This window comes from Pseudochaenichthys georgianus, chromosome 16 (assembly GCF_902827115.2).
Source record: "Pseudochaenichthys georgianus chromosome 16, fPseGeo1.2, whole genome shotgun sequence".
Lineage (NCBI taxonomy): Eukaryota > Metazoa > Chordata > Actinopteri > Perciformes > Channichthyidae > Pseudochaenichthys > Pseudochaenichthys georgianus.
Genome location: NC_047518.2, coordinates 34,692,423 through 34,703,040, shown reverse-complemented (window position 1 = coordinate 34,703,040; position 10,618 = coordinate 34,692,423).

Below are 10,618 nucleotides of genomic sequence, written 5' to 3'. Positions count from 1 at the left end.
TTGAGTTCATATAAACAAAGAAAAATGTTAATTGTATCCAATTTAATTATATATTCCATTCAAATTATGTATATGGTGCCAAATGCTGTCTGAAAGCTGGGTAAACAGGTACACGTCTTGCCTCAAAACGTGATGACTGCACAGCTGTTGATGTGCAAATAACTACTCAGGATTCAAACTTGAGAACTTGCTTTTGCAGAGCACGCAGACTCTATGATTACCATCCAGACATGCCACCCTCAATGAGTCCATGAGTGTGTGCAGATTTTCAAAAATAAGTGTTTTTTCTACGCTGGTAAAACAATTGTGTATCCAATTCTATCGCTCATGTCTTACAGTCTACAATCTGCAGAGAGTTATTTGCCGTGAAAGCATTTTAGGTCACGGGGATGTGAGACAGCAGTCTAATCACACAGTCAGATCTATTCCCAGTCATGTGAACAAGAACACATCAGGTCGACAGCTGGCCCTCGTTCCCCGTCTGTATCCATGAAAACATTAATCTACGCTTCTCCGGCGCTGATATTCGACTCCCAACGAGGGCGCAGAGTTCATAACCCAAACTACTCGATACACTCTCTTTATTGGTCACTTTATTGCACCTCAAGGGTTTCCTTTCACTCTCTAACACTATTAGGTCTTGATGTTTTCACCAAACTGGGTAAACGTGTCTCCTGGGACCATGTGTTCACAATATGTCCGGGATACAGCCAATGACAGGCCTTCTCATTTTTAGATGTCAGCTTTGATGTGTTCCACGGCCAGTTATATCTGTTTTGGAAAATGTATGTTTGAAAGGACAAATCATCCACAACTTCAAGTATTCTCTGTCAGCACCTCCTCCTCAGCACACACGCCTGAAGTGATGCTAAACATCCTCAAACCATGGAGTTATCTTTGGGTCAACAACACAGATTTTTGCATAGAGTTCAGAAGAATCAGCAAGAAGGGTTCTCTTTTCTGGCCTGCCAGTTTTGGTTGTCTGTAATGACTGTAGTCGCTAACCAATTCTAGCAGCTGTAGGTGTAGCTAGCTAGGTAATTAATGCTAACTCCATAGGTTGGCTATTATAGTTGACATTAAATGCTTCTATCTGAATGGCATCAACAGTTATGGAGTGCAAAGTTCCACATAATGTATTTAGCTTTAGATTTGTAGCTTAGCTTTGTGGTAATGTTACTGCTGTACTGCCAGTTAGCAAAGCATGTGGATGTGTGTAGCTCAAATAGAGCCTATAAACAAATGTATCCATTCTTCACATGAATATGTCAAGTTATTTTTGTTTTAATAAGTGTTTGTAAAAAGATTGAACCCTCAGTTGGGAACTGCTGATGCAGGAACACTATACTTCATGTATTCTCACAAAGCAAGGGTAAAAATGTGGCACAATGGAGTAATAATAGAAACCAATGCTGCAAACAGTTTTCGCAGGACTCACAATAATCCTAGTATTTTTTTTTTGATTGAGTGTCTCTCTTGCTAGATGCACATGAATCAGCTTTATCTCCATGTATGTTCATAACATCAGCAACCTAAGTGACCTGCAGCTCTTTCTCCGTCCTCTCCCTGATGAAGAGCGTCTGTCTGCTTCGCTCTTCATCCTCCACCATCATCAAAGCAAAGTGTTTGACCTCGCCCTCGTCTCCACCACAGTTCTGGGGTTAGCCTTTCCTAATTTAACCCCAGTCTGGTTGCCAGGGCGAGGGAAGGCCCATCGCCATGGCGCCACGCTGGGCAGGACCTCCCCTGAGGATACGGCCAATAACAGCCCTCAAAAACCACAGAGGATCCCCACCTGACATACCGTCCTCTGTGGGATCTAATTGTAGTGCAGAACAGCTGTCAATCATGAGCAGTGTTAGAGGTATGACATATGTGTTTAGGTATTTATTCATAGTTTTGAAATGTTGCTTTATGCTGTTATTGTGAAATCATAATCAAACAAAATGAAAAAAATAAGGTACATTTATAGCACTTTCCTTAAAGGTGGGGTATGTAAGTTTGAGAAACCGGCTCGAGATGAATGAATGAATATCTTAAGTGCTTTGACAAAAAATCCATAAAAAATGTCATCTGTGGAACCCGTTATACTGTAAAAAGCACGACCAATAATTTGAGCCAGCCCGGGTAAAGTAACTGGATGGCCTCCCTGCCTGTCAGCCTTCCATCTGTGCACAACCTTATCTCGTGTCATGTGCGCGTTCGTGTGTGTTGGAGGAAGTGGCAGATTTTCTCCGGTCGTGTATTTTCAAATTCTAGCGATCTCTATCCGGTTTCTCAAACTTACATACCCTACCTTTAACAATGTTACTATGTGCTTTGCACGAGAAAATTATGCAAAAAAAGCATAAATATTAAATGCAAAGAGGTTAATGGTTAGTCTGAGTGACTATTTGGTAACTATATTCATCTTCAAACAAAAATTCATCACAACCATAACTTTGTCCTGTGACCTTCTGCACTGAAATAGTTTAAGACATCGTCCATTTTTATTATTTTTGCTCTCACGGTTTTATTTTCATTTAGATAAAAGCAGTGAAATTGGAAAAAGTTACGTCTTGTTATATCCTTTACAAATAAAATGGTCTGATAAATATGAGATGCAAGAATAAACTCCCTGAAGTAATTTTATCTGAAGGTAGCTATCCACAATGCTGATCTCAGCTGACAGAAAAGAAACTTGAAAACAAATGATCCGTCAACAGATTGCATGAGAGCTGCCTGTAGACACAGTGCTGGTTAATGCAGTATGTTTCCTCTAATTACATTCTTCAGTCAATCAGCATGAGCTCTCAGGACTTATTGCCAAGATCCTGCATTAATGTGCAAAGTCCGGCGAGGAATGCAGCTCCATGACGTGCATACTGCAGAATATTTGAGTTACATAAGACCTGTTTACATTTTTGTGATTTATTATTCACTGTAGGCAGAGAAGCTAAGAGGTTAAAGCAGCACAAACTGTGCTGTTGTATTTACTGTAAAGTGTCTTTACTATAGGGTATTTTCATTATATGTACAGCACTTTGGCTCGACCAAAAATCGTTTAAAAATGTGCTATATAAATAAAACTTGATTTGATTTGATAAAGCAAACTCTGCAGTTGTGTACAGGATATGCAGTCAGAGAAATGCTGTGATTTGCACTCAAGTAAACTTAAAGGGGACCTATCATGCAAAATTCACTTTTGTACGTCTTTTATACATGAATATGTGTCCCCGGTGTGTCAGGGAACTCACCAAGTGTCAGAAAACACAACCCTCTCTCTTTTCCTCCATACCCAAATCTCTAAAAACAGGGCTGCAACGGATCTGATTATTATTTGAATTTTTCTGACGTCAGAAAAGGGGTGCTCCGCCTATATGGGCAACTCTCCACCTATCAGGGGAATGAGAGACCGCTCGAAAGCGCTGGAGACGCTGTAGTACATATGCCAGGCCTGTAAGTGGCGCTGTAGTCTGCCACAAGAGCAGAATCAGCCCCTGCAAAAACAGGGCTGGAAAAGAGCAAATAGAGCGAAATGAGGCATGGCTAAAATGCATGATCTGTTGGGTATTTTGAAAAAAAAACTTCACAGACATGTTTTATGTAGGTATGGCCCTACACATATGTTTCAAATATAGCATGATGGGTCCACTTTAAGTCAATAATTTAGAAACTTGTTTTGAAGCTCATTAGCACTGTGTGAAACATAAAAGTATACTACAATAACTTGTATATAGACTATTCTGCACTATTTCTATTATATTATATTTTATTTTATTTACTTGCACTATTATCTGTGTTATTGTGTTGCACTGTTGGAGCCTGTGACCTCAGATTGTCATTGTCATAACTACACTGTAGCTATGCACACATGACAATAAAAGCCTTGAATCTGAATCTTTGAATCGTAGCATTTCACTGTGATCAACTTTACGCCAAAGAAGCAGAAGAAATCTTAGCAGTTCTCCTTTTGTGAATGATCAACGACAACTTAGCAGTGGCGAGCCGTCAGGGCCCTATAGGCCCTCTGTGAGGGCCTAAGATATTCTAAAAAATAATATTTGAAAACATTAAAAATAAACATTTTTTTTTAAATATTATTTTTTATATTTTTTTGTTATTACACTTTTCATTAGTTTTACCAAAATAACTTGATTTAATTGTATTTAAAATAATATTTCCAAAGAAATAAATCCTTCGAATCTGCCTGTTCAGTTTCTGTTGGAATGTGAAGGGTTAAATGCCGTCTCTGCGAGTTACTGTGAAGATGGTAGAGCTTGTTGGTCCCTCTCTACATTCACAAAGGGCCCGCTATAGTAACTCAACGAGAGAGTAATGTCAAATGACAGTACAATTGACCAATAATATCTTCCCTCTAAATGGGCGGGCTTTATTTTCGCGGACTTTATGACAAGTTCCGTCCGCTGTGAGGTCGATGCAAGTGGTGCAGTGACGCGTCCTAAAACCCGGAAGTAAGCTTCGCTCGGATTCCCTCGACAGAAAGCAATGGGATTTCTCCATAGGATTTTGGAAAATAGCTCGAAATAAGATCTGTGGAAAACGAACCTGTTAGATAAATGCACGTTTTGTTCAGCTGGATAATATCCACATGTCTACCCTACTTTTATTATTTTCGAATCATAAATCTAATCGATAGATTTATGATGGATAGATTTATGATTAGCATAAGTTCGTTCATGATGGCTCATGTCAGTGATAGTGATGATGACATCGTTGCGAAATTATTAACCGAGTCATTTTAAAGATTGAGTTACAATGATAAACTGGAGTGGCAAAGGATCAGCTGAATGACCCACAAGTGCTTCATCCAAAAGGACAGGAGGATGGACTTTGTGTTTAAGTGATTTGATCATCAAAGGTAGGCCTAAGTCATTTTCAATGCATAGTGGTAGAGGGTCGATGTCATTGATGCGCTTTGCACCCAGGGCCGCTGTTTTGATATTCCGCTGAAGTATACCCTATGACGTAATATCTCTTCTTTTCTTTCGAGGGAAGGGGGTGGGGGGTCAGAGGGCCTAGGTATAAAAGTCACGGCTCGCCACTGCAACTTAGTAACACTCTTTTGTAAAGCATTTTGCTATAATTTGCCTCAGGCGTTATGAGGCTCTGTCACATCTTCAAACTGCAAAGTGAAGGCCACAGCTGAATCAGAAGTGATTTGTCTAAAACATGATCCGGCTTTCGGCTTTCATCTGACACCAGCTCAGGGACTGGGTCATGCCCTGTGACAGTGTTGTCTCCTCAAAGTGGGGGAAGCGTGAGTAATGCAGGTGTCTAATTGGCTAATTAGTGTGTCACTCACACAGGTGTAGAGGTCTTTGAAGGGAACATTTAGTCAGTCCATTAAATATTGATCTATTGTTGAATAAAAGGATTAGACCTGCTTTAATCTCCCATGAGTCCCCAAGAAGGATGTGATGCTAGACAGCCAAAAGGTTAAATCTAGGATAAGGAGTTAACAAAATAATATAGTACACATATTGTATCCTTGATATTCAAATACATATGTAACTAGGCAATTTTCTTTTAAATGGTTTCATTTAGTCCCATTTTTGTATAGTTGTATTGTTATGCTTTTTTTATTGTTTGTATTTTTTCTAATTAAATTTTTTCTAATCTACATAACAAATATTTGATCTGTTTAAACATTTTGTTTAGCCTTATACTCGCTATAACTGGGTGTTATTGTGCATTTTGTGTACTTCTTGTTAAGTTCTTCCCACAATAGCTCTTCCTCCTGACAGCCTCCATCAACTCCTCATCACGTGTCTCCTCCTCCACGTCTCCTCGGCCCAGCACCTGCACAGCAGACAGACTCTGACACCCCGGGTTCCCATGTCTGAAATAGAGAGGACCAGGACGTCTCCAAAGAAACGCAGCATGCAAAGGACCTGAGGAATTTGTGTCGGGAGGGAAAGCAAAAGAACGACCAGCCGGAGGAGAAACAGAGCGGCTTTAATGACTCCTTGATGACAGGTGGGGTGGGGGTCTGCGTGGCTCCTGAGGAGTGGAGGAAGAGAAGGATGTAAGACAAGCCATATGGGCTTGTAAGGCTGTGAAAATATGTCTGCTCTGACCCTGCATGCCTCCATACCTGCACTGATCATACATGCTGAGAAACAGGGGCAGTGAAGTCTCCAGCTGGGCATCAATGTGTGTTTTTTTCCGACTTGGCTGTTATGTTACGGGCCGCTGCCTCCTCCAGGGTCGATTTGCTGGGCATGGATGCATGATCAGTCCGTGGAGTATGAGGGCTGTGTGGTGGAAATCCGAGCACATTATTGTTCTTTAGATGACTTGAAATAAAAATATAACTGTGACGGTATTCTGTGCTTAAAATTACCTAGGTCTGCATCATGCTGCGTCCCTGATCCTAAAGAACTCAGCGTATTGTTTTCTCAATGATATTAATTGTACAGATTGTGAAGAGAGCACTATCCCATACAATCTCTCCTCAGAGACTGCTATGGGGTCTGAGTTAAACAGGAGAAAAGTAACAGAAGGTGTGAATAATATAAAAAAGAGTGTTATAGAGAACATTTTAAATCCTTAAAGGAATGTTTTGACATTTAAAAATATATATGCCTATTTGTTATCTTGACGTGAGTTAGATAAGAAGAAAAACACTACTTTTTATTGAACCTGAAGCTGATTTGACTTGCCAAAAAGCTGTGAAATGGGAGCACATCCATCCGCCCCTCCCTAAACAGACTTTGTTGTTCTTTATTCTACGTCAAAGATGACCAAAGCACTTGCTCTGAGGGCCTTGTATTGCCACAATATAAAATGTCGCTTGAAAAGCAAATAATACATAGTGATGATAACACAGGAAATGACTTATATTTTAGACCATTTGGTTAACCAGGCTGGCTAATGCTGATTTATTAACATTGTATAGCTTGTTTGTTTAATCCAAAGTATCTCAGATTACCTCATTGTCATCAAAAATATCTAGTACTACAATACAGTGGAAAATTAAGAATATCTATATGTTTTCCTATTATGCAAAATGCACTTTTTGATGTCTTTTATACATAAATATGTGTCCCAGGTGTGGGACTCACGAAGCGTCAGAAAATAAAACCCTTTCTCTTTACCCAAATCTTTTAAAAAGGGGGTACACCGAGCAGATACAGATTTGCTGCCGATAGAAAGTTGCGGACCCACAGAAAGTTGCTATCAGAAACAATGCCTGACGTGTTTTGGACGCGTTTTGGACATAATCTCGTTTTTGTTTACATTAGCCTCGCTAACACTCAGAGCTAACCTGTAGCCTACTGTAGAGCACATGTGTTTAAAAAGCAGGAAATAAAAAAAGGAACTCACCTTGTGATGAACCCGCAAGAGAAAAAGCATTTGAGCTCCATACTGTTTCAGAAATAATCCTTGATGTGGTTTAGAACAGGATGGCGTTTTATCACAGCAGAATTTAACTTTATTCTTTCACACACACATACGGGTATTGGGCCGAGGGCGACACCGTACTTCCGGTATCCGCCATTTTACACGAGGTGCAAGCAGGCCGAGGGTTTAGCCGTACACCGTCTAGGTGTTGCTAAGCTTCCTGTACTGAATATCATAGTCTATTGCCTTAATCAATATCTAGTCAACTCTAAAATACCACATATGCAATGGCATGATAATATTATTGTGACAAGTGGTGTTTCCAGAAATTAGACGTAGATGCAGCCAAAATCGACGAAGGCCACTTTCGAGGGTCGTTTTTCCATACATCTGCAGGCAGTCTGTAAGGGCAATCCGACATCCCACACAGCTCTAGTTTACGCTGGTAACGACCTAAAGCACACCCCTCAAGTCCAGAGATGTAATCCGAAGACATGCAGCGATTTCTTCGGTCGTTAATTCAGAAAAAAAACCTAGTGCGCTCTGCCTGGCTACGTTAGCTAGCTGTTTATATTTGCACCTCCAGGATATTTGCACCTCCAGGAAAATGGCGTATTTATATATATATATATATATGGAGCGCGTTGCATTGTGGGTAGCTCGTGACGTCAGTCACTGTGTGTGAAAGAATCTCCGGTAGAATTCTGATCAGGCATTAGCTCCGCCTCCTATTCTTTCTTTTTTTTCAAGCTAAGGAAACAAAATCCGCGTTTCTCTAACAAGGCTGCAAAAGAAGGGTTTGAGCAGTATGAGGCATGCAATGGATGATCTGTTTGGTATTTTAAGCAAAAAACTTCACAGACATGTTTTGTATAGGTATGGCCCGGCCTACAATATGTTTCCAATATAGCATAATAGGTCCACTTTAAAGAAAAACAGTATAAAAGATCATCCTACATCATTTCTAAGGCCTTCTTCGTGTCTTGCTAGTCGGTTAGTTCACACGGTGAACTTTGTGTGTGTGTGTGTGTGTGTGTGTGTGTGTGTGTGTGTGTGTGTGTGTGTGTGTGTGTGTGTGTGTGTGTGTGTGTGTGTGTGTGTGTGTGTGTGTGTGTGTGTGTGTGTGTGTGTGTGTGTGTGTGTGTGTGTGTGTGTGTGTGTGTGTGTGTGTGTGTGTGTGTGTGTGTGTGTGTGTGTGTGTGTGTGTGTGTGTGTGTGTGTGTGTGTGTGTGTGTGTGTGTGTGTGTGTGTGTGTGTGTGTGTGTGTGTGTGTGTGTGTTTAGGTTTACAGGATGTAGCTGCAGGTCGGCAGCACAAGCAAAGAACAACGACCCTAAACAGCTGTAGCAACAGTAACCTGAGCCAGACAGGGACGGAGTGGAAAGCTAGAGAATCGATTAGCATTCCAGGAGCCACAAGACCCAAATATTCAGCGTAAAGATATCATACAGTCACAACGGCACTTTTATTGTCCGAGCAACACCCTGACCATCTAGCTTTGAAAAGCAGAGTGATTGATGAAGAACTGTAACCCTCCAGCACATCGCTCCCTTAAAAATAACTCCACAAACTATAATGTCGGAGTCAGGAGCATCTCAGCTGCTCAGTTAGATATTTTCTATGTCATGTACGGAAATGCCAAGGCTCATGTTGTAAAGGCTCAGCACTTCTCGTGGTAGGTGGCCCTGTTATGAGGAAATGATCAATGCAACCATGAAGTGAGAAAAAAAACATACATATTGACTGAAAATGTATTGACAAGGGACAATCCATTAGGCCCTGAACTTTTGTTAGAGAGTGTCTGAAAAATCAATCTGTTTACAGCAGACAGAGGCAGACCTACATTGGGAGATGGCTGATCAGATTTCAACAGAGATGCACATAGATGATGGGTGGCAGGGTGTGTGTGTTTGTGTGCCTGTGTGTATTTGTGTTTTTTGGTGGGTTGCGGGGTTGCCAGAGAGGGTGGCTTAGCAGAGAGATTACCCCACTGCTGGGAAATAGAGGGGGTACAAGGGGAAGGTTTTCTTTTCTAAGGGGGTCCCAAATCCGCTCCTAAAGAGCCATGAGATTACAAACTGAGATTGAGCCTGTAGATTAGAGGGATGAAACGTCCTGTGAGAACCTCCTTAACCCGAGGTGAGGGACTGAGGAGTGTGGGTTATTGAATAATTCACCTCACTGTCTCAATTCTACTCTAAAACACCAAAAAACCTTTCACTACAGAGCCATGTCAGTTAAATAATTAGTACAACCGCTCCTTTTACAAAGCAAAAAGACTTTTTTCATATTTTGTGGTGAGTTCGCTCAGAATTTAACCTCAAAAGGTCATATCCATAATTAAACGTCGTTCTATGTTGTCATTATGAACACTTTGAAGGTCTGTACATTCAAAATAAAAACCTTTTTGGGGATTCATAATCTTGTTTCTGAATTTGACAAGCGTGTAATGAGTTAAACCCAAAGCAAACCACACTCTCACAGGGATCCACACGTCATCTGTTGAGGATTAACGAGGCCACAGGTTGCTTTACAGAGGTCATAATAACCCCAGGAGAGAGTTAAACTTACTTATACTGTAAAGAATGATCAAGTCCTCCCTCTTATCGCTGCAGACTTACTGCAAACACTGGAGATTAACACTGACGACTGCTTTGACTACGTGTTTGTTTGGGGGATCTCCTGCTTTCAGGTGATAAAACTCAAGAGTCGTCTGGTGCAAAATTACAGCTAATCTCTCTTCTGTCTGAAACTATGACCTCTGTCAAGTAACTAAATATCTGAAATGTCCTGTTAGTTAAATGAGACCTCAATACTTTCTGGACATGAGAATAATTACTGCAAACAATAAGAGAAATTAGAGAAGACCTATCAACCTTCTTAATAGTGGTCGAGTTTGTTTGTTTGATCTACTAGCAATAGTGGTTTCAAACATTAATAGAAATTGCAGCATGTCGCGCTGAAATGATGTTGAGCTTAATCTTTGAAAGAAAAGAAAATAAGAGATAAGGCCATTGTTAGGTTAGTCCGGGGCTTTCCGCATTTCCAAAGATGCAATAATTGTTTAAACCGAAAGCATACCCTGCTCTATTGTCTCCAAGTTGGACCATTGTTTGAAAAATGAACATCATGATACATTTGGAAAGATGTATAACTGGCAATTGTGACCATAAACTCATCATGAACAAGTTTACAATAAATCATCTGAGACATGGCATATTCTTAAAGTTAAGGACTTTCAGCACTTTGCAGAGTTTTAGGTTAGGTTGTT